This window comes from Theropithecus gelada, chromosome 5 (assembly GCF_003255815.1).
Source record: "Theropithecus gelada isolate Dixy chromosome 5, Tgel_1.0, whole genome shotgun sequence".
Lineage (NCBI taxonomy): Eukaryota > Metazoa > Chordata > Mammalia > Primates > Cercopithecidae > Theropithecus > Theropithecus gelada.
Window position 1 is genome coordinate 183,250,696 of NC_037672.1, and position 21,430 is coordinate 183,272,125.

The following is a 21,430-nucleotide window of genomic DNA, read 5'->3' on the forward strand; positions in this document are numbered from 1 at the left end:
CTGAGATTGCACCACTGCACTCCAGCCTGGGCGACAGAGCGAGACTCTGTCTCAAAAAAATGAAAAAAAAAGAAAAAGAAATATGCTTATTTGAATGATTTCCCTTGGCTACACACAAAGCCTAAAGTCATCAGAATCCCATGTGCTCCATTCCTCTCTTATTCTGTTAGCTAGGACCTTACATTCACCATCTGTCAGACACCAAGTAAAACCAACTCTGGGTCAGTTTTTAATAAGAAAGAATTAAAAATAGTGCCATTTTCACCTGCAACTTAGTTGTTACTATTCCTCCCTGAATAGGGCCATATGCAGACAGGATGGCTCTCCTGAAAGGTGAGCTCACGTGTTTAAGACTTACTTTCTCACCAAGTCATAAGTGTCTTCAGGAGAGCCGTCCTGTCTGCATATGGCCCTATTCAGGAGGTGGAGTGAGTGGGATAGTCAGAAACTTTTCAGTGGCATGTCTTGAAAGCCAAATTAAAGAAAAAAAATACCCAAAGAGATGGGACACCTGTGAAAGGTTTATTAATTTTCCGGATAATAAATCTGCTGTAGTAGATGAAACATGCTGGGGAAGATGGAAAGGGGAATAGAAGGTCGGGACCAGGTGGTCTGTGTGTGGTCTAGTATGTCTGCAGTGGAAAGCGGAAGGACACAGGGGCTGCCACCCACAGAGGAAGTGGTGTCAGGCTCTGCACATTCTTTGACCAGCCTGATAAATACGGCAGGGAGAGCAGGCCATGCTTGTGCTCAAAGCCAGCCATTCAATGACATCCCTTCACGCACAGAATGAGATCAAAATCCATGGTGTGGCATGTAAGGCCCTAGAGGCTCTGGCCTTTACCTACCATGAGGCCTACTGCTAAGTCTGCTTCAGTTACAGGGACCTCCGGTTTTTCCTGGATCGTGTCAAGCTCTGTCCTGCCACAGGGATTTTGCACTTGCTCTTACCTCCGCCTGGCAATCTTTCTCAGCCACTCATGGCTGGCCCTCCCAACGCTTCATGTGGCCACCCAGTATCACCTTGTCAGCAAGCCCTTCTCGACCATTCTAATTCATCCAGCACTCGCCCATCTCCATCCATTTCTAGCCACGGAGATAGATTTATTTTCCTATGTAGCACTTGTTCCTACCTGACACTGTAACAAACGTGTTTTGGCTTACTTGTTTACTGTCTTCCTCTCTAATTATAATGCAAGCTTTCTGAGGGCAGAGACGCACTTCTGTTTACTGTATGACCAGAATCTAGACAAATGCCAGCCTCTGAGTGGGTGCTTGGCAGATTCATTCTGGAAAATGGCCAGGGCAGTGAATGAGCAGAATCAGCATGGGAGGGGAAGTTGTAAGAATTCTGAAAAGTTAAACACAGAGGACTGTAAACAAGGCACAGAAATAAGCTTTGGGGGACAGAGGCACCTGGTCTAAGATTAAGATTGGAGAAGTCACCTCTAGAAGTCAAGATGAGACTGAAATAGTCTGCTTTTATTTTCAGTTTCTGGCTGCTTCACTCAATAGCACTTTATTCATTTTTTTAACCCTGTGTGAAGACAGGACTGTTTCCGCCTTATTTCCATTGAATTGTCCATGTGATTGGTATCAGATACCAAAGTGGGTTTGAGGCAGACCTCCATGTGCCAATTCCAAAGGGAAATTTTGAAAAACAGGGGCCTTTCCGCCAGATTCAAGATATAAAAATGACCACGATATAGGAGTTTGAGACCAGCCTGGCCAACATGGTGAAACCCCGACTCTACTAAAAATACAAAAATTACCTGGGAGTGGTGGTGGGCACCTGTAATCTCAGGTGCTTGGGAGGCTGAGGCAGGAGAATTGCTTGAATCAGGGAGGTGGAAGTTGCAGTGAGCTGAGATTGTGCCATTGCACTCCAGCCTGGGCTACAGGAGCAAAATTTCATCTCAAAAAAACACAAAAACCAACCACCACCAACAACAAACCTAGGATATAGAGAGAACAGCACTGTTTGGAAATGTATTTCTTTGCCAAGAGCTGCCTTTTTCATCCCAAGGCAGTGAAGAGAATCTTCCATGGGAACACCCAGAGAGCTCTGAAACGTGTTCTCCACAGTCGGGAGGTGCAAAAGACTAGTGTCTGACTCCCATACCGGGTACACAGAGGGTGAAAAGTATACCCACTCCACACAGCTCCGTGGACATTTTCCTCTCCCAGGACTTACTGATCCAAGATATATGTCTGGGGACCAAATATGAACGACAACAAAGCTAGAGAGATGGAGCATGCTGAGGCTTCCCAGGGGAATTTCTGCAAAGGGGAAGGAAGACCCCAACACTGAGATTCCGTGAAGGGTAGGGTGCTGGAGGGGTTGACCTGAGGGTGCTGGAGGTAATGAGAAGACAGGACTGTCGCCAGTGTTGTAGGGACTGCCACTGGAGGGAACACGTGAGGAATCTTCTAAACATCCCCCAACACATCCATGGAAGAGAAGATGTAACCATCTACAGTTACAGGGATGATGAAGCCACAGACAGATAAAGAAATGCCTTATCATCTTATCTCTGCCCCACCACCTTGCCTTCCCCACCGTGATGTAGGCAGCCATAAAACCAGTAGACACTGATAGGGGAGGAAATGAAGGAGAAGGGATGGTGTAAGCCAACAAGCTTCCTTTCTCTTCCCTCTCTTAACCAGAGGCTGGTGGCCACCCATTTCTAGCCTGAGCATAGACGAATGGGAAGTTCCACTTTAAATGGAGATGCAAGGATGTAGGATTCTCTTCCTTTTTCTCTTCTCATCACTTTCCTTCCTGAACAATTTAGTGCAGGAAGTGAGAGACTGATTCTATACAGGGGAATTGATCAAATAAGCAAACGTATTTCTAAAGATTCTTAATACAAGGATCATCGTATTACAATGGAGGGAGTTACAAATATGGAAAGGAAGATGACTTAAATGAACGGATGATGTTGGATTGGAACTGGAGATATCCAGGTGAACTCAAGGCTCAGATGGACAGATACACATAGATGTAAATGCCTGTGTACTTATAGACATTTTCTAGATCCCTGCATTGAGAGACTCTGGGAGCAGTGTCACCGCAACATCAGTGAGCACACCTAACACCCAGGTCTTGCTTCTAAGTAATATTCTCAACTAACAGAAACCAGACCTCCTTGGAGAAATGACTGATTCCAAGAATGGAGCAAGGAAGTTCAAGATGAGGCTGGAATTCTTTGTGTCAGAAGATAAAGAAGTTATCAAAAATGTTGGAGACATGTTAAAAAAAAAAAAAAAAAAAGATGGAGAAGCCAGCTTTAATGCACTCCTCCTTGGTAAACTGGAGATAATTTGATCATTAAATAATAATAGTAATAAACTATAATCATTGAATAAAATAGGAAACCAGGAGTTATTAACAGAAAAATTTTATTTTAAATAAAATTTTATTTATTCAAATTAATATACTGAAAATTTGGTGAGGAATGGGATATTTATACAGTCTATAAGTACTGTACTACAGAATATATATTAATTATTATTAAACAGGTGATGAAATGACCCTCGTTAGTTCTGTGTTAACGACAGGATACGCACGTGAGAACACAACATCCAGGCAGAGACCGGAACCAGAACCTAATCACGCAGAAACATCAGAGAAGACAAACTGAGGTACACAGTGAAATAACTGTAATCTTCAAACATGAAAGTCAAGAAAGAGACTGGGAAATTACTCCAAACTTAAAGGCTAAAGACACATGAAGCATACTTCTGATCTGGATTACTTTGCTAATGTAGAAACTAAAAGTTTCAGTGTCAATTTCTCGATTTTGATGGTTGTATTGGCATTTTTAGGTACAGAGGAGAATATGCTTATTTTTAGGAAATACAACTGAAGTGCTGAGGGCTGATGGACCATGAGGTCAGCAATTTGCTCCCAAATGGTTCAGGAAAAATTTTCTCTGTGCTGTATTTGCAATAATTCTGTAAATTTGTTACTGTTCTTTAAGAATGAGAACAACATATAACTTTCTTCAAGTATCAAAGTTTTCTTTTACCCATCCTAACCCCAAATAAAAGATCTAGAACTGGGCCAGGCTCAATGGCTCACGCCTGTAATCCCAACACTTTGGGAGGCCAAGGCGGGGGGATCACAAGGTCAGGAGTTCAAAGACCAGCCTGGCCAACATGATGAAATCCCATCTCTACTAAAAATACAAAAATTAGCCAGCCATGGTGGTGCCCACCTGTAGTCCGAGCTACTCAGGAGACTGAAGCAAAAGAATTGCTTGAACCCAGGAGGTGGAGGTTGCAGTGAGCCAAGATCATGCCACTGCACTCCAGCTCCAGCCTGGGCAACAGAGTGAGACACTGTCTCAAAAAAAAAAAAAAAAAAAAAATCTAGAACCAGCCAAGAGCAGTGGCTCACGCCTGTAATCCCAGCACTTTGGGAGGCCGAGGTAGGTGGATCACAAGGTCAGGAGTTCAAGACCAGCCTGGCCAAGATAGTGAAATCCCATCTCTACTAAAAATACAAAAATTAGCTGAGTGTGTTGGCGGATGCCTGTAATCCCAGCTACTTGGGAGGCTGAGGCAGGAGAATCGCTTGAACCTAGGAGGTGGAGGTTGCAGTGAGCCAATATTGTGCCACTGCACTCCAGCCTGGGCGACAGAGCAAGATTTCGTCTCAAAAAAATATAAAAAAAAAAGATCTAGAATCTCTGGACAGCCAAGTTACTAAACCCAGCCAGTCTACTGCATTAGAATAGAGAATTTGTGGGGCCTGCCATGGGATTTCATTCAGCAGCCAAGGAGCTGTGTCCTTTTGGATAAAGCTTATCAAAGTAGAAGAACAAATATATAATAAAGATGAAATTTGATTACAATTCATGCATTTTCTGCATACCAATTCCAACACCATTTATCCCTCCATTTAACATAAATTCTGGTGGCTGTTCTATGCCTCCATGTTTGCTAGTTACTGAAGTTACATAGGTGAATAATAACCTTGAGTTGGTCATAGCATGGTGGAGAAGACTCACATGATAAAAAAAGCAACATGGCATATGTGTTGTTATAGAAATATATATATATATATATATAGCAGTTGAAAGCCAAGGGAAGGAATAATGAACTCCAAGTGGGTAATCAGGAAAGGTTTCACCAAAGAGATGAGATTTGGATCTGGGTCTCCTAGTTTGAAAAGAAGTCTTCCAGCAAGGCAAGACAGCGGCAGAGGGACGTTGGCGGTGGGAGGGATTCTCAGCAACTTGTGTCCTCTTTTTTTTTTTTTTTTTTTGAGACGGAGTCTCGCTCTGTCGCCCAGGCTGGAGTGCAGTGGCCGGATCTCACCTCACTGCAAGCTCCGCCTCCCGGGTTTACACCGTTCTCCTGCCTCAGCCTCCCGAGTAGCTGGGACCACAGGCGCCCGCGACCTCGCCCGGCTAGTTTTTTGTATTTTTTAGTAGAGACGGGGTTTCACCGTGTTAGCCAGGATGGTCTCGATCTCCTGACCTCGTGATCCGCCCGTCTCGGCCTCCCAAAGTGCTGGGATTACAGGCGTGAGCCACCGCGCCCGGCCTAACTTGTGTCCTCTTGAAAGGACTTGGATGTCTGGGAAACAGAGGAGTTCAGCATGAGTGGAAGGTAGTTTACTACAAATGGAATAGGGTGAGAAAGAGATTAGGGTGGGTGATTTGTAAGGATACCTCATCCCTGATTCCACATCTTTCCAAGATATGTATTTTCTCGTCAGAAAAACACACCAGTGAAGAATCCGTTTCACGGCCGTGTTTTCCGTAAGGGTTTGGCGGGCTGATAAAGGAAGGTGGTGGGTTGGGGGTGGAGTTTGTTCTCCCTGACTTCAAATGGGACTTCTGCGACTGCAGTTGGAGGTCTTGATGAATTGCCATTTACTCTGCCAAATCACCGCTTTGGTAAAAATTGAGATTGTTTTCCAGAAATTATTAAATGCTGTCTTAAACTCGTATTGCAAATGGTCATAGAGACAAAAAAGAATTATATTCTCCAAACTGGGAATTTATTCAAAAAATTCCATTTTCTCATGTTGTTTGGTTACATATCTCCGAAAGCAGATTTAGCTTTCTCTTTGCTTTTCCTGAACTGTAGCTAAGATTATATTTACATCAAAATTTAAAATCTCTATATGATCTGAACCAAAAAGCTTCCAACTTTTGGGGTTTTGTGTTTTGTTTTGGTTTTGGTCTGAGGGGGCTGAATCATCTAAATGTTTCCCTCGTCAAACACCCACATGTAGGCAAAGAATAAGAGAAAATAAAAGGAAAAAGATTTATTACAATCTAGATTTCTTCCATTCTACTTCCTCTAGCAAGCATCACCCACGTGGTAACTTAGTTATCTAAGAGTCCAGAAGATAAGCTGAACATTATAAGCATTATTTAAAATATTAAACTTTGTGAAAACATAGATGTAGATGTTTATTGAAGATAATGTTTTCAAACAGTTACATAATCATTTTAACACAGGAATCCTAAGAATTTAATTTTTTCTGACCTCAAATACTTTAACAACACCAGGATATCTGGGTAATCATAGTCCCTCAGGGCTTTCAAATATGCACATTTAGTGAAGTATAGACTGGAAAAACTACAGTGAATACATTGGCATTAATCAGTGTATTTAAATATGTTTCCTCTTATTGCTGTAATTTGTGGTGCTTTGCTTTTGAGGTGACATGCTGCCCTTGGATTAGAGCACCTTAAAGTTCTAGAAATAGATCTAATGATTGATACATCCAACAGAACTGAAATACGACGTCCATGCTTGCAGGAGCCTTATAAAATGTGAGACACAACTGAACATGAGGCTAAAGTGCTAAAACAAGGTACTCATTTCCCCTTCTTTCCTCCTGTGCATTTCATTCTCCCTTTGAAGGCGACTGTGCACTCACAAATTCTTTTTTTTTTTCTTTTTGAGATGAAGTGTCACTCCATCACCCAAGCTGGAGTGCAGTGGTGTGATCTCAGCTCACTGCAAGCTCCACCTCCCGGGTTCACGCCATTCTCCTGCCTTAGCCTCCCGAGTAGCTGGGACTACAGGCGCCCGCCACCAGACCAGGCTAATTGTTTTTTTGTGTGTGGTTTTTTTTTTTTTTTGTATTTTTTAGTAGAGATGGGGTTTCACCGTGTTAGCCACACAAATTCGTAAACAGTAGAAGTGGCAATACTTGAATAGGCAGAAGAGAGTGTCCTGAAAGTGTCTCTCTCCCTGAGCAGCTGGAGTGATTGAGGGAAGAAGCCCAGCATCTGACCACCGTCACAGGGAGGTTCGCTCAGCACAGAAATTCTCTAAGAAACTGGGGAAGAGACGGCAAGAAGTTTCATTATTCCCACATACAGCACCCTGTTACAGTGATGGTGAAATAGTGGAGGATTTATGAAAGAATATTGTCATGATTTTCTCCTTTTTGGATCAAAAGGAAAGAAAAAAATTGTGTTATGTGACATCTTTCTCAGGAGATGCGAATTGGTTTTTAAACGGTTCAGATTTAGTGCTTTCCTGAGCACTGAATCAGGATCAACCAGATCTCCAATGGTAAAGCTATGGAGTGAAGAAATCCACTGGGAACAATCACACATTGCATAGAGGAACTCTGGGCTCTATGAAGCCATCTGAAGAGAAACATGGGAGGACAGGACTGTGAAAACAGGGACACCTGCGGCACTGGGGAGCCATGGCTGTTTGCAGTCTGCATTTTTCTGTCTGGGCACTCAGCTCCTCCATTTCTCCCAACATACCTGTCTCGCTCCTCAGAATATGAGGATTAACCCAGGGCCCTAACCAGGGAAGCTGTGGTCAAGGAGAAGCCAGTGCCTCTGCATCCATCCTGGAAGACACACTGGTGGGTAAAGACAGGGACATGGCCTCCTTCCATTCCAGGACCTTCGGAGCCGGGATGTTGTGTGTGTTCAGCTGGTTTGTCCCCCGAGGGGAGAGGGAGGAGGGAGGGAAAATAAGTGGCTGTAAACACACATACAGTGTGGTCTTTCTGTAAACGTGATAAGTAACATCCAACTTTGTGCACAGGACATGTTAGGATGGTCAAGGCCACAGTCCCTTGAGCCTGACCTGTAGAAAGTAAACATGGCAGGGCACAGTTGACCAGTGCTAATGAGTATGGCTGGCGGGGCAGGGCAGTGGTATAGATCTTGGTAAGACAAGCATGAAGAAACTCCAAGGTGAGTAAAATTACATCTTTGAAAGAAGGATCGCTTTCTCTCATCTCTAGTTAGGAAATTAAAGTTATTGCATGTGCACACAGCATTAAGCCTAAATTCACAAGAAGTGACTTTAAGTATACCATTTTACAGCAGGTATACAAGATGTGTCTCAATGGTCATTAATGAACCAAAATAAAAGTAACATAATTTAAAATGCTTGAAAAGTGACCTGGAGTAAATCTGCTACCTGCTCCAGCTCAGAGTAAGTGTTAATTATCTGAGATACTGAGGTACATACCTTTGTAAAAGGAAGCAGATGCAATCTGGTGTGCTCTTAGCTTAAAATTCCCACTTTGAAGAGGGCAAGGTGCAGATCATTCTGGATTTATATAAAGTAGTAAGAGCTTGGTTGGGATGGGGGGGGCGGTCAATGAATGTGAAATAAAGTTAGAAAGAGTCTTTGTATAATCTGCTGCTGCTGATGTGCCATAGACCTAGTGTTGTGGTTGACTGAGTCCTTTGACCTTAAGGAAAGGAAGGGAGGGAGGTGGGAGGCAGGGAAGGGAGAAGACATGCTTCACCGGATACTAAATTCTGAACCAGCTGAGGGATTCACAAAAGATTCCAACCAGTGGAGATAAGGTCAGTTTTTATCACGGACAGGGCTGTTGAGACTGTGGCTTGGTTCTAGGGCACAGTAACGCCCTATCCCTGAATTCTGGAGTAAGACAGGCTTGCCCACCATTCAGAGGCAATGCTGACCAACCGCAGGTCTGTGACCCTAAGTTAGACAGCTGGAGAGAAAAGCAGAAAACCAGGGTGCTCTCAGCAGGAAAGAAGGGGCTTTCGCCCTAACAGGGTTTGGGTTTGTGTCCCTGCCCAAATCTTGTCTCTGTAAAATACAAAACTCTCATGTCTCGGTGTTGGAGGAGGGGCCTGGTGGGGGGTGATTGGATCATGGGGGTGGATTTTCCCCTCACTGTTCTCGTGCTGGTGAGTGAGTTCTCACAAGATCTGGTTGTTTAAAAGTGTGTAGCACTTCCTCTGTCTCTCTTCCCCCTCCTCCCTTCCAGCCATGTGAAGATGTGCTGCTCCTTCATCTTCCACCATGATCGTAAGTTTCCTGAGGCCTCCCCGGCCATGCTTCCTGTACGGCTTGCAGAGCTGTAATCCAGTTAAACCTCCTTTCTTTAAACATTACCTAGTCTCAGGCATTTCTTTATAGCAGTGTGAGAACAGACTAATACATTCCCCAAATCACATGTCAAATAAGTTACTCCTCCCAGCCTGGGCAAAATAAACAGGATGCTTTAGGGGAAAATCCTACTCATATAAACTAAAAGATTGGGGAATAAAGGCACCTCTTCTCCCTTTCCCCAATAGTTCTGTTGGTTCTTTCAATTAATATTTCTTGATTCAGGCTGGGTGCGGTGGCTCACACCTATAATCCCAGCATTCTGGGAGGCCACGGCTGGTGGATCACTTGAGGCCAGGAGTTGGAGACCAGCCTGGCCAACATAGTGAAACCCCCTCTACTGAAAATACAAAAATTAGCTGGTCATGGTGGCGTGCCTGTAATCCCAGCTACTTGGAAGTCTGAGGGAGGAAAATCACTTGAAACTGGGAAGCGGAGGTTGCAGTGAGCTGCGATGGCACCACTTCACTCCAGCCTGGGGCAACAGAGTGAGAATCTAAGAATAATAATAATTCTAGATTTAGTATTTAGCGGTTTGAGAGCCCAAGCAGCCTATAATAATATTACAATCACCTGTAGAGGAGACGTGAAACTTTACCTCTGCTTTCTTAGGTCCCAGCTGGACCTAAGAAAGCAGAGGTAAAGTAAGTTGACCTAGGTAGATTATCAGGAGAAAAGCATACAAATTTAATAGAGGTTTTACATGACAAGGGAGCCTGAATAAGGAACTAAAGACCCAAAGAAATGGCAATACCTAAATGCTTTTATATTAGGTTGAGCAAAAGGAAGAAACTATGGAAAAGTAAGTAAATTATGTGGGGAGGCTGCAGGAAGATAAGCATTATTTTACCAGGGTCTGTTCCTATGGAATTCTCTTCGCTATGGCTCCTGGTCGCAGAAGCCTTCTTTTCTCCGGTACAGGGAAGGGCGTCTTTCACATGGGTGTTTTTACCTCCTGTTTTTGGGGAGAAAAGGGGAGAATGACACGCACTTCTTGTATCTGCTGTTTTTCAAGTGTTTCTAACTCAAAATAATCCTTAGGCCAAAGTGACACATTTTGGGGTGCACATTCTGGCACCCTTTACCTGTACATGGATCATTTATTCCAGAAGTTCTCAAATTTTTACAGAACCTTGGCATCACTGTGAGGTGACTGTAATAGCACTCAAGGGTTTGGGTTTCACCGAGTATTACTGAATCAAAATCTGCCAGCAGGAAACGCAGGCACTGAGAGCCAGCCCATAATGCCAAAGGCTTTGTGGAGCCCTTGCTGTGCCCTTGGGATGCAGAATTAAGCTGGAAACAGTCCCTGTGCACAGTCTTGAAGGGGAAACACACAAGTAGGCAAATAAATTCCAGCACAGTGGAAGGCTGTGACAGCAGGAGGATGGGAAATGGGCGGAGGAAGCCAATCGCCACAGCTTCACAGGGGCTGGTTCTGACATTCACATCTCAGACCCGGAGGATCCTGGAAGGACTCCGCATTGATTAATGGGCTCCTTTACTTTCTGGCTTTGAGTTCTGTTCAGCCAGCAGGGCACCCCCGCAGGAGACAGAGAAGGAGCTGGGTGTTCTCCCCCTGGCTGGTGCCACAGGGTGGTGTGTGTCAAGGGGGGCTGGGTAGGGAAGCTCCTGACAACGGGACTCTTTCCTGGTGCCGGCACCACCGCGAGAGAGAAGAACAGGGGAGGCCCCAGCTTTCCTCTGGACCCTTCAGGCTAGGAGCGGTAGGGGTTCCCCACCACCTGAGCTAGTGAACGCTATACCCTGTCCATACCTATGCAAATGGTTCCCTTATGAAAGTCTCCTAACATTACCCCATCCACATGTGCCAGTGATTCCCTGACTTGTACAGGAATCAATGGCTTGGAAGAAGATTCTGAAATCAGTCATGGAGGGCTTAGGAAATGCTGCCCTGCCCGTGCTCCTGGTGGCACAGAGGCCGACGTCATCCGCCCGTGCTCCTGGTGGCACAGAGGCCGACGTCATGCAGAAAATTATTGACATTAATTACTTTGAGTTAACAATAGATTCAGAGGAACCTCTCTGAAGTCGAGAATTTCTGGGAGCCATAAACCAATGTGTTTTACTGATATATTCCTCTTCATGAATGTACAACAGTGATACATCATTGTTTAAAATCTTTATCTTAATAAGTCTACCTATTTCGGTAAGTACAAAGTAAAAATCTTGGGTGATAAGAAAGCACTTTTTCACAATTTAGTTGACCACCTATATTGTTTTAATGAAACAAAGTAATGATAACTCATACAATCAATGGCATTTTAGATTCCATAAAAAAATGATAATGGCTTTTGGCATGAGTTCTGCCTGGCCTGGTATTAATACTGTGTTCCCTGCCTCCTTCTGCAGCCTTGCACACCCTTAGCTAGCCTCTCATTTTCAACATTTCTGAATTACTTTATTTTAGATGCCTCTCTTTTACATAGTTCAGGGCTTTGCTTTATAAGTGACATTTTTTTTTGTCTTATTTCCGCCAAGAACATATTTAATGATTTTCACAAATCTTTTGTCATAGTTCCCTTTGTCATCTCTTGGTTGACTGAAATTTATTCTCCTATGGTTTCCTAAAGGAAAAGCCCATGAGAACAGTATTTTCTATCTTAATGCATGTTTAATGGTGTTTTACTGACTTTTTTTTTTTGACATGGAATATCACTCTTGTTGCCCAGGCTGGAATGCAATGATCTCAGTTCACTGCAACCTGCGTCTCCCGGGTTCAAGCAATTCTCCTGCCTCAGCCGCCCTAGTAGCTGGGATTACAGGCGCCTGCCACCATGTCTGGCTAATTTTTTTGTATTTTTAGTAGAGATGGGGCTTCACCATGTTGGTCAGGCTGGTCTCAAACTCCTAAGCTCAGGTGATCTAGCCGCCTCAACCTTCCAAAGTCTGGGAATACAGGTGTGAGCCACCACGCCCAGTGTTTTACTGACCTTTTTACACAAAAGGACAGTTTGCCTTCAACTTTCCTCTTTTCAGTATTTTGCAGGTGTTGCTTTGCTACCTTTTAGTTAAATTTTGCCAGGAGGAAACTAGAGGCTAATCTTTTACCTGCCTTGCAAGTCATTTTCTTTTCTTTTTTTTTCGTTTTTTTATGTTGTTGTTGTTTTGGCCTTGCTGACTTCAAAACTTTATCTCAAAGCACAATGATTTTACTAGAATCCATTTCAGTGTTTACGATTCTAGTCCTGTTTTCCTACGGCATAGTATACCTTTCAGTATGTTGCTAGTTTTTGATTTCAGGAACATTTTTTGAATTAACATGGAAATAATCATTGTTATTTTGTTTTCTCTTTAGGATTTTAATTTTTTGTGCATCACAAATTCTTACCTGGTTTCTGATCTATCTTTTTTCCCTAGTCCTTTTAATTCTTCCTGTGTTCCCATTTCATTGAATTTGCTTTTCTCATCTGGTGTCCCTATCCATTCGTGCAGCTTCCATTTCCATTCGTGCAGCTCCCATTTCCATTCGTGCAGCTTCCATTTCTATTCTTCCTAGTGCTCCTTTTGATGTCATTTTCTTTTCATTTTTTCTTAAATAATAATTCTGAGTTCTCTAAGCTCATGTTTCATCTACTGTTATTTAGTCATCATTTCCTTAAGTTCTCAAATACCTGATTTGTGATTCTCCTGCATAGAGGTTATTTATTAAGATTTTTTTTTTAATCATAGAGAAACAGTCACTTGAACAATCTGCGCTGTGACAATGTGTTTTCTGGTGAGTGTTATTTCTCTATTGAAATTTTATTGCTTTTTTTTTTTCAAAATTTTTCATGTAGTATCTTGCGTCAGTGATGCCCCAGCTCCTTCCTAGCCGCTGGTTTTTTTCCCCGTCATTGAATGACTTAGAATTTGTGGACATTTCCTATATAAAGGAGGGGTCCAGGGAATATTCAGATTTTTACTGTGAAAGATTCTGCCCTCTGCTGCCGTAGAAACAGATAGCTTCCTGCAAATGTGGCCAGTTACTGTATTTCCCTCTCTCTCTTTCTTTTTTGATATCTCATTTCCTCTAACTCTTTGAGCCAAGCCAAGTTCAAGAAGGCTTCTCCCTTATACTCTGTTTCTCCATCCCTTGTTTCTAACAAGGAATTCAGCTGTATGTTTCAGTTCAGCTGTATGTTTCCATCGTTTTTGGGAAATGTGTTTTTCCTAGCTTTTCTAAAGATCTGCTACAATTTAGCACACCTTCAGCTTTGATTATTTTACTCTTCAATCTTGCTTGCATGCTTCTGCAAGATCTTAGCTGTTTCTAGTATCCTGTGCATGCATTTTGTACTAGAGGGGATACATCTATCTCAGAATGCTCAAAATGGAGGTTTTGCTCAAAATGGAGGTTTTCCTTTTACGATTTCCAGGAGGAGAAAGGGAGAGATGATGATCTATGCAGCAATGCTCATAGTGTACATCCACTTAGAAATGTTTTAATTTGATTTATTGGAAATATTTTCTGTGGGTATCAGCTTTTGGTTAATATACTATACAGAGATGCTGCTTGACTTACAATGGGGTTACGTCCCAATAAATCCATTGTAGGTTGAAAATATGGTAAGTTGAAAATGGCTTTAAAAGATAAGATGGTCAAGATGGTGAAATGCAGAAGTCCTAACTCATGTGCAATGGCCATTACTGGTTTGCAACTTCATGCTGGGAAGTTATCTTGAGTTTCATCTTAAGAATAATTGCCTTCTTCTCATCAGAAGCAGGAAACACAGATGAGCGTCTATAGAAATGAAGAGATGGGAAACACAATATCCAAAAAACTGCAGGCAACACAGTCCACTGTGTAGTACTGGCTGTTACCCCGCTGGTCGTGGGGCTGCCTGGGCGCTGCGGCTCACTGCTCCTGCCCAGCAGCAGGAGAGAGTATGGGACAGCACGTCCCCAACCCTGGAAAAGATCAAAAGTCAAAAGTGGAAGTACGGTTTCTACTGAATGTGTATCACTTTTGCAGCACCCTAAAGTCAAAAAATTAAGTCAAACCATTATAAGTCAGGGAACATCTGTCTAGCTGTAGGACAAATCTTGAAGAACTAAATGCAGTGCTCCCAGCATGGTGCAAATATTAGGGTAACATTCAGTTTAATTAAATGTCAAATCATAGGGTGGAAAATGACAGTGTCTTTGTCCAAAAAGCAGATGCAGAAGCAGCATAATCCACAGAAATTTTCCATTTCATTTGCTATCCAACGGCTAGAATCCATTATCTGTTAAGTATTGTTCCAGGGCTTCAGCCTCCCCCACAGATTTCTCCTGTTTTTACTGTTGCTGCAGGGACTGGCCCCGTCTTCTGAGGGCCAGGCCTCCATGGTGGCTGCACACCTCTGCTTTAAATACTTTCACACTTGCAGAAAAGGACCTTCTTGAAGTAAAAAAGACACCATCCTCTTCTTCATGGGCCAATGCTCAACATACACATGCATGGAAAAAATTTCCAGGAACTAATAAACTAAGCACGGGGCAAATAAAACAATGCATGACCTAATTTCACCTCTAAGTTCGCTCTTGTGTAGGAAAAGATAAGCATTTCTTTCAATGTGAAGTTGGGGTGGTATCTAATAAATCAGAATGAAAACTCAGGTTTCATAACAGCAGTGATTTCTCTTCCAGAAAGGGCTCTGAATACATTGCTACTTAATTGAACATGCTGTCCTTCAAGGTAGGAACTGAGGCAGGGCTCACACCTGTAATCCCAGCACTTTGGGAGGCCAAGGTCAGAGGATTGCTTGAGCCCAGGAGTTTGAGGCCAGCCTGAGCAACATAGTGAGACTCAGCCTCTACCAAAAAAAAAAAAAAAAAGGTGATGCTTGCCTGTAGTCCCAGCTACTCAAGAAGCTGAGGTGGGAGTATCACTGGAGTTCAGGAGGCAGAGGTTGCAGTGAGCTGGCATCACGCCACTGCACTCTAGCCTGGGTGACAGAGTGAGACTCTATCTCAAACAAACAAACAAACAAACAAACAAATAAAACAAAGTAGGAGATGATATCCAAGCCATTTGTGATTTGTTCTGACCTTCCAATCTGTGATTTAGGTATTGATTTAGAACGCATTTTATTCATCCCATAAAAATCTCTGGCAATTCTTCCTTTTTTTTTTTTTTTTTTGAGACGGAGTCTGGCTTTGTCACCCAGGCTGGAGTGCAGTGATGTGATCTTGGCTCACTGTAACCTCCGCCTCCTGGGTTCAAGTGATTATCCTGCCTCAGCCTCCCGAGTAGCTAGCTGGGATTACAGGCGCCCACCACTACGCCTGGCTAATTTTTGTATTTTAGTAGAGACACAGTTTTGCCATGTTGACTAGGCTGGTCTTGAACTCCTGACCTCCAGTGATCCTCCTGCCTCGGCCTCCCAAAGTACTGGGATTACAGGTGTGAGCCACCACACCTTCTCAGAACAATGTATTCTTTAACTTTTTGTATGCTTTTTTTAGATTGAAAAATTTCAAAATTATAAGCACATTAAATGGTTGAAATTGGACATCAACGTTGAGCTGGAGAAAAATCAATGGTTCCTTCTGATGTGAAAGGAAGCAACAATATATAAATACAGGTCTATGTCTTCATTTCTCCTTGTAACAAAAATGGGGTTATTCAGTGTTGAAAATTTCCTTAGGCAATTCCCCAAACAACTACTTAAAAATACCCAGAGGTGGCCACTTGTTCTGTGCCTACATCAGACTCCAAAAAAGGAACAAACACTTTCAGCAATGCTGATTGACCCTCCTATAAGTTTCTCTCATTTTAAAACATGGGAGAATCATCACTTCTCACTCAATAGAAGAGGTTAGGTTTAGGACCGTGCTATGTTTGTTTTATTGCTACTACGTAAGCCAACTTTGATTCTGGCCAGAACGATCAGCTTATGTTTATATCAGCTTTAACAAGATCCATAACTGTTTTCCCTCTTCACTATCCTGGCTATATGTGGGATATAAACTTCTGTGCTTCTTACCAGGAAAAAAAAAATCCAATTTCAAAGACTCAGGTCTAACCACTCAGGTGACTTTAAAATCAAATTATTCTGTAGAATTTTACAGAATGACAGCAAGTTTGTTGAATGATACGATATTGATGTATATATGAATTTTTAGTTGGAGACTAAAATCTGTTTTAGAAATAGACCTAGTGCTTTTTAGAAAATATTTAAATTTTTCCCATTGATCGTATAGTTCCCTAAAGTTTTAGCTTCTTAAAAAATCTAAACAGCATTATGCTTTTAAAGAAAGCAAAGTGGGACGTTTGATTATGAGATGTAAGGAATGCTAATGTTTTATAGTTTATGTCTTCGATAATCAGCTTCTAACTTTTTTTTTTTTTTTTTTTGAGACAGAGTCTCGCTCTGTCACCCAGGCTGGAGCGCAGCGGTGCGATCTCAGCTCACTGCAACCTCCGCCTCCCGGGATCACGCGATTCTCCTGCCTCAGCCTCCCGAGTAGCTGGGACTACAGGCGTTCGCCACCATGTCCAGCTAATTTTTGTATTTTTAGTAGAGACAGGGTTTCACCATGTTGGCCAGGATGGTCTTGAACTCCTGACCTCATTATCTGCCTGCCTCGGCCTCCCAAAGTGCTGAGATTACAGGTGTGAGCCACTGTGCCCAGCCCAGTTTCTAACATTTTTAATAACCATCATACAATTGAAACAAGGTGTAACTGGACTCATGAGGTCATGGTTCCATTTCCTGACTGCGGGTTTAGACCATCCAGCTTGTTCTCCTGCCACCCACTCTTCGCATGGAAGGATGAAGCAAGTGACAATCAGCCAACATGTGCTCAAATGGCTAGATGTTCGATATTGAGTAGAAAAATCCTTACACATCAGCTGAGTTTTTCAATGTTTACCCATATATTTTGGCACAGAATAAACCAAATCTGTGATTTTTCAGCATGGTATGGTTGTAGAGTTCATGGACTATTATTCCATCTCGGGAATACATTGAGGAGTAAAAGTAAATTTTATTATTGCAAAAGATGCAGTAATATGTGGTATTTTGTTTTAAAAGTCAAAACTTACTCAGCAAACACGTGGCATACAGATGGTGAAGAGCTGATTCAGTAAAGGTTTGGTTTCAAGAAATCCTGGCCCACCTAAGGAACCTCCAGGATAGCAAGGTTTATCTTAAAGATAAAAAAGGATCAAAAGACCCTCAAGAATGAGGCACCCACCCCCTCTGTCTCCCTCTCCCTCGGGAGCCATGCAATTCCTTGCAAGACTGTCTGCTCCCCACCTATGACTGTTCTCTCCCTTCCCTCAGAGTGGGTTCTTCACCACAGCCGCTTGTGCTGGCCTCACATGGTCACTTGTGCCCCACTTTATCATAGCTCACTGGCCCCTCTTATCATTTCTCAGTCCCAGATTATTGACAGATGAATGGGATTTTCACAGTTTACCTTTTCAACGTGGCTCTGCATCCTTAGCGAACCTATGGATTCGCTGCCTGTGGAAGAATACAGACGGTTACAAACTCTGTTCTTCTGCCATCGAAAGATGAAGTCTGGTTTCCCTCCCTCAACACTGGCTTTGCCTTTGAGATTTGCTTGATGCGTAGAATACAACAGAAGTAACTCAGAAGAAGAACTTTCAAGGTTAGGTCAGAAGGAGCCTCACAACTTCTATCTGGGTCTCTGGTAGAACCACACTCTTGCCCTTGGAACCATGAGCTGCCACTTTGCTAGAAAGACCTTGTGAAAGGCTCTTGGACAACACAGATAGGAGAGGAGTCCAGCTGAGTCTTGCCTTCCGATGCCCCCGCCAAGATGCCAGCCATGGGAGTGAAGCTGTCTTGGACCCTTCAGACCAGATCAGCTATCAGCTATTGAATACCATCCACCGTCCCGAGTCAATGCCACGTGTAACAGCATCACCCACAGGAGCACTACCCAAATCTCTGACCCACAGAACTATGAAATTTAATACAATAGTTGTTTTCAGCCACTAAGTTTTAGGGTAGTTCGTGATATAGCAGCAGATGAAACGCCTCTGTTCACAGCGGCTGAGACTCAAATGGATGCAAGCCAAGCAACCTACGTCTACCCCAGCAAGAACAGTGGGTAGAAGTTTCCTTATAGAAAAGACTGCATGTCATCAGGAATCATAATTGAAATATCTAAGTTAATTCCTATCCTAAATTTCCCTTGGGGATATAACAAGGAGAAACAGTATTAAGTTACAGCTAGACTCTAGTGGGATTTAGATTAAAAATACAAAAGTACATCTAGCTGCTAGATGAGACTAGTGACGTCACGAGCCAGACTGAAACTTAATCACATTAAGAAGCAGGTAATCATATTCAAACTTCATTTGTACTTGGTAACTTAAGGATAATTACATCTCACAGCCAAGGACTATCTTTGTCAGTCTCATGTTTTCATGATCATCTGAAGCAGAGAAATTAATAAATTTTAATGATGCCTCAAATTTTTTTGAAACTTAGCCTCCATGTATTTTGTAGATATTCACTTAAAAGTGAAAAATATTATGCAAAATTCAGTTATGTGTAGATATTTTTGGAGAAAAAAACCTTAAAACTTAGAAACCAGTTACATAGTCATTATTAACTCAACACAGATCATACTGATATATTTCTCATGTTTCATGCCCTTCCTTAAAGACAATGATTTTTTCTTAAACATCAAACATTTCAGCCTTTACATATTTCTCCAGAAACCACCACAAGCATCCATATAATGTATTCACTGTCAGGTTTATTTTGACTTGCCTTCAAAACAGTTGACTCTGAGTTTAGTTTGTTGATTCACAGAAAAACAAAACAAAACAAACAAACAAACAAACAAACAAAAAACCTGAACACCACCAAGAAATCTCCATGGATTGTTAAAAAAAAAATTAAATGTGAAAAGAAGAACCTCTGATCCTTGCCCAATGTGTCCTCGATTTTTCCCTCAGATTAATTAAGAAAAGCATGTTAATTATAGTGGATTCCAAATGTGCTCACCTCCAGTTAGTATTTTTCTAAGTATTGACTATTTTGGCCGGGTCCAAGATCACCTACTAGATTACAAGCTCCTGTGAGACCCAGAGTCCATGCCTTTCTTGTCATTGACCAGATAGGGAGAAACAGGAAAGCTCTGTTCATTTTGCGGGGTGTGATAACTCACATTTCAACTGTGCTGAAGGTGCCAGTGATTGACATTTGCTATTTTTACCATCTAGCCTCTGTTTATTGCTTTATTCAAAATAGCTTCTCCTTGAGGAGAACAGCCTCCCCTATTTCATCCATCTGATCTGGGTGGACAGAAGACCCACCTCCAACTGCAAGGACGAGACATCACGGGCTTCAGTTGATCAACAAATCTCAACACCTTTGCAGACAGATTTGCTTAAAATGTCCCAGTAGTCCATAGCCAAGGTGGTATGTTTTAGAGCTTCTGGATAAATACGAGCTTTTTTTCTCTGGCTTGCAGGAGCTCCGGAAAAGCAATCTCTTTCTTCTCCCGAGTGTGAGGTTGGAGATCTGTAACTACAGTCACCAGTTTCCTGCCAGGTGGGAACAGCCTGCAAGGGATGCAGCTGAAAGCAGGAAAGGTTCGTGACATAGACACAAGCTGGATGAAGCCTCACCTCAGGTGTACATCTGGACTTTGCCATTTTATGAACCAATAAGTTCTCTTATTCCAAAGGTGAGTTTTATTTTGGTTTATGTTTTGCAGCTAAAATATTTCTACCTTCTCTTTCACCACAGGACCTTTGAATGATTTAGATATAAACTTCAAGCTCCATTTAGGTTGGAGACTTTTGTCTGTATTGTTCACTGATGAATCCGCCTGCCTTGGACACTGCCTGGTAATATTAGATGCTCTGTAAATATCTGTTGATAAAATGTGTAGACTCAGTTCAGCCTTTAAGAAGATGAATATTGTTAATAACACATGCCTAATGAAAGAATCTGAGTACATATTCCTAGAATACACACATAAAATTTAAAACACCTAAAAATGCTTAAATACATTTAAAAAAAACCCAAAACTATAATGATTGGTGAGATTCAGCCAGTAGTGTGTTGCAACTGGCTTGTCCTGGCTTTGGAGACTGAGCTGTGTACATCTCTTCCCGATTCCGCACCCAGTGTCTTCGTGCTGGCAGCCTGAAATTGATCACAGGGGCATTTATACCATGGTAATTGGCAAACACTACAAATGAGGGGTTTATTTTTTCTCCTCTGCCCCATCTTCCCAGAGAGTCAGTTCAGCATTATTTTCCCTAGAAAAACCTTTTAGTGTAGTGAACACTTTCTTTTAAACAAATAAAATCTTCCAATTTCAGAGCTGGAAAGAAACTTTGAAGTTTTTGACTTCAGTATCCTAAGTTGACAGGCGAGGAATCTCTCCGTGAGCTAAGTTACGGAGGTGATAGCACACCCCGGACCCGCGTTTGCAAGATCTAAATCACACAGCCACTCCACAAGAAAAAGCGTGGAAAATAATCCAAACACATGATCTCTAGTGAGATGCCAGGAATTTGTTGGGGAAAATATGTCCCTTTAATTATGCGATGTCAGGGATCACACTAGATGGGGGTTGTGTGGGTCAAATGTGGTACCAGGATCCCTAGATCTGGCCAAGCCTCTCCCAGGCTCACTGACCTGCAGGAACTGAATGCCCAGTTGCAGCCTGGTGTGCTGTCTCTGCGAGATGTGTGAAGTGACTCGGCGTTTCCTGCTCTTTCTCAAAGGTAAACTCACACCAGCCCTTGTGTGGCAGGCCAATTCTCCCTGACCACACAGACAAACTGCCTGACAGTCACACAGACAGCCCTGCCTGACAGTCACACAGACAGGCCTCCCTGACAGTCGCACAGACAGACCTTCTGACGGTCGCACAGACAGGCCTGCCTGACGGTTGCACAGAGAGGCCTGCAGAGCGCTGCAGTTACACAGACAGATTTCTACAGCACGGCCGTCACATGGAGCGGTTAGTTAAACTAGGGAAATCAGTGCCCAGACATCAAAGCTAGAAATGAAACATGCGGTCAGTAGGAGCCTTACGTGTGCTTCTCCCTAACCTAGAGCAAGCTAAAATAATA

The 21,430-nt window shown here is 42.7% G+C and overlaps 1 long non-coding RNA gene across 1 annotated transcript in view; it reads right to left on the reverse strand.

Moving 5' to 3' along the window:
* Nucleotides 1–10,114: 10,114 nt before the first annotated feature.
* LOC112625006 overlaps nucleotides 10,115–21,430 on the reverse strand; it is a 71,364-nt gene continuing 60,048 nt past the window's right edge. The window contains exons 4-7 of the long non-coding RNA XR_003119503.1: nucleotides 19,655–20,492; nucleotides 17,779–17,924; nucleotides 17,402–17,505; nucleotides 10,115–10,324 (exon numbers count right to left, since the gene is read on the reverse strand). This is a non-coding gene — a long non-coding RNA (uncharacterized LOC112625006). The remainder of the gene's footprint in view (nucleotides 10,325–17,401; nucleotides 17,506–17,778; nucleotides 17,925–19,654; nucleotides 20,493–21,430) is intronic.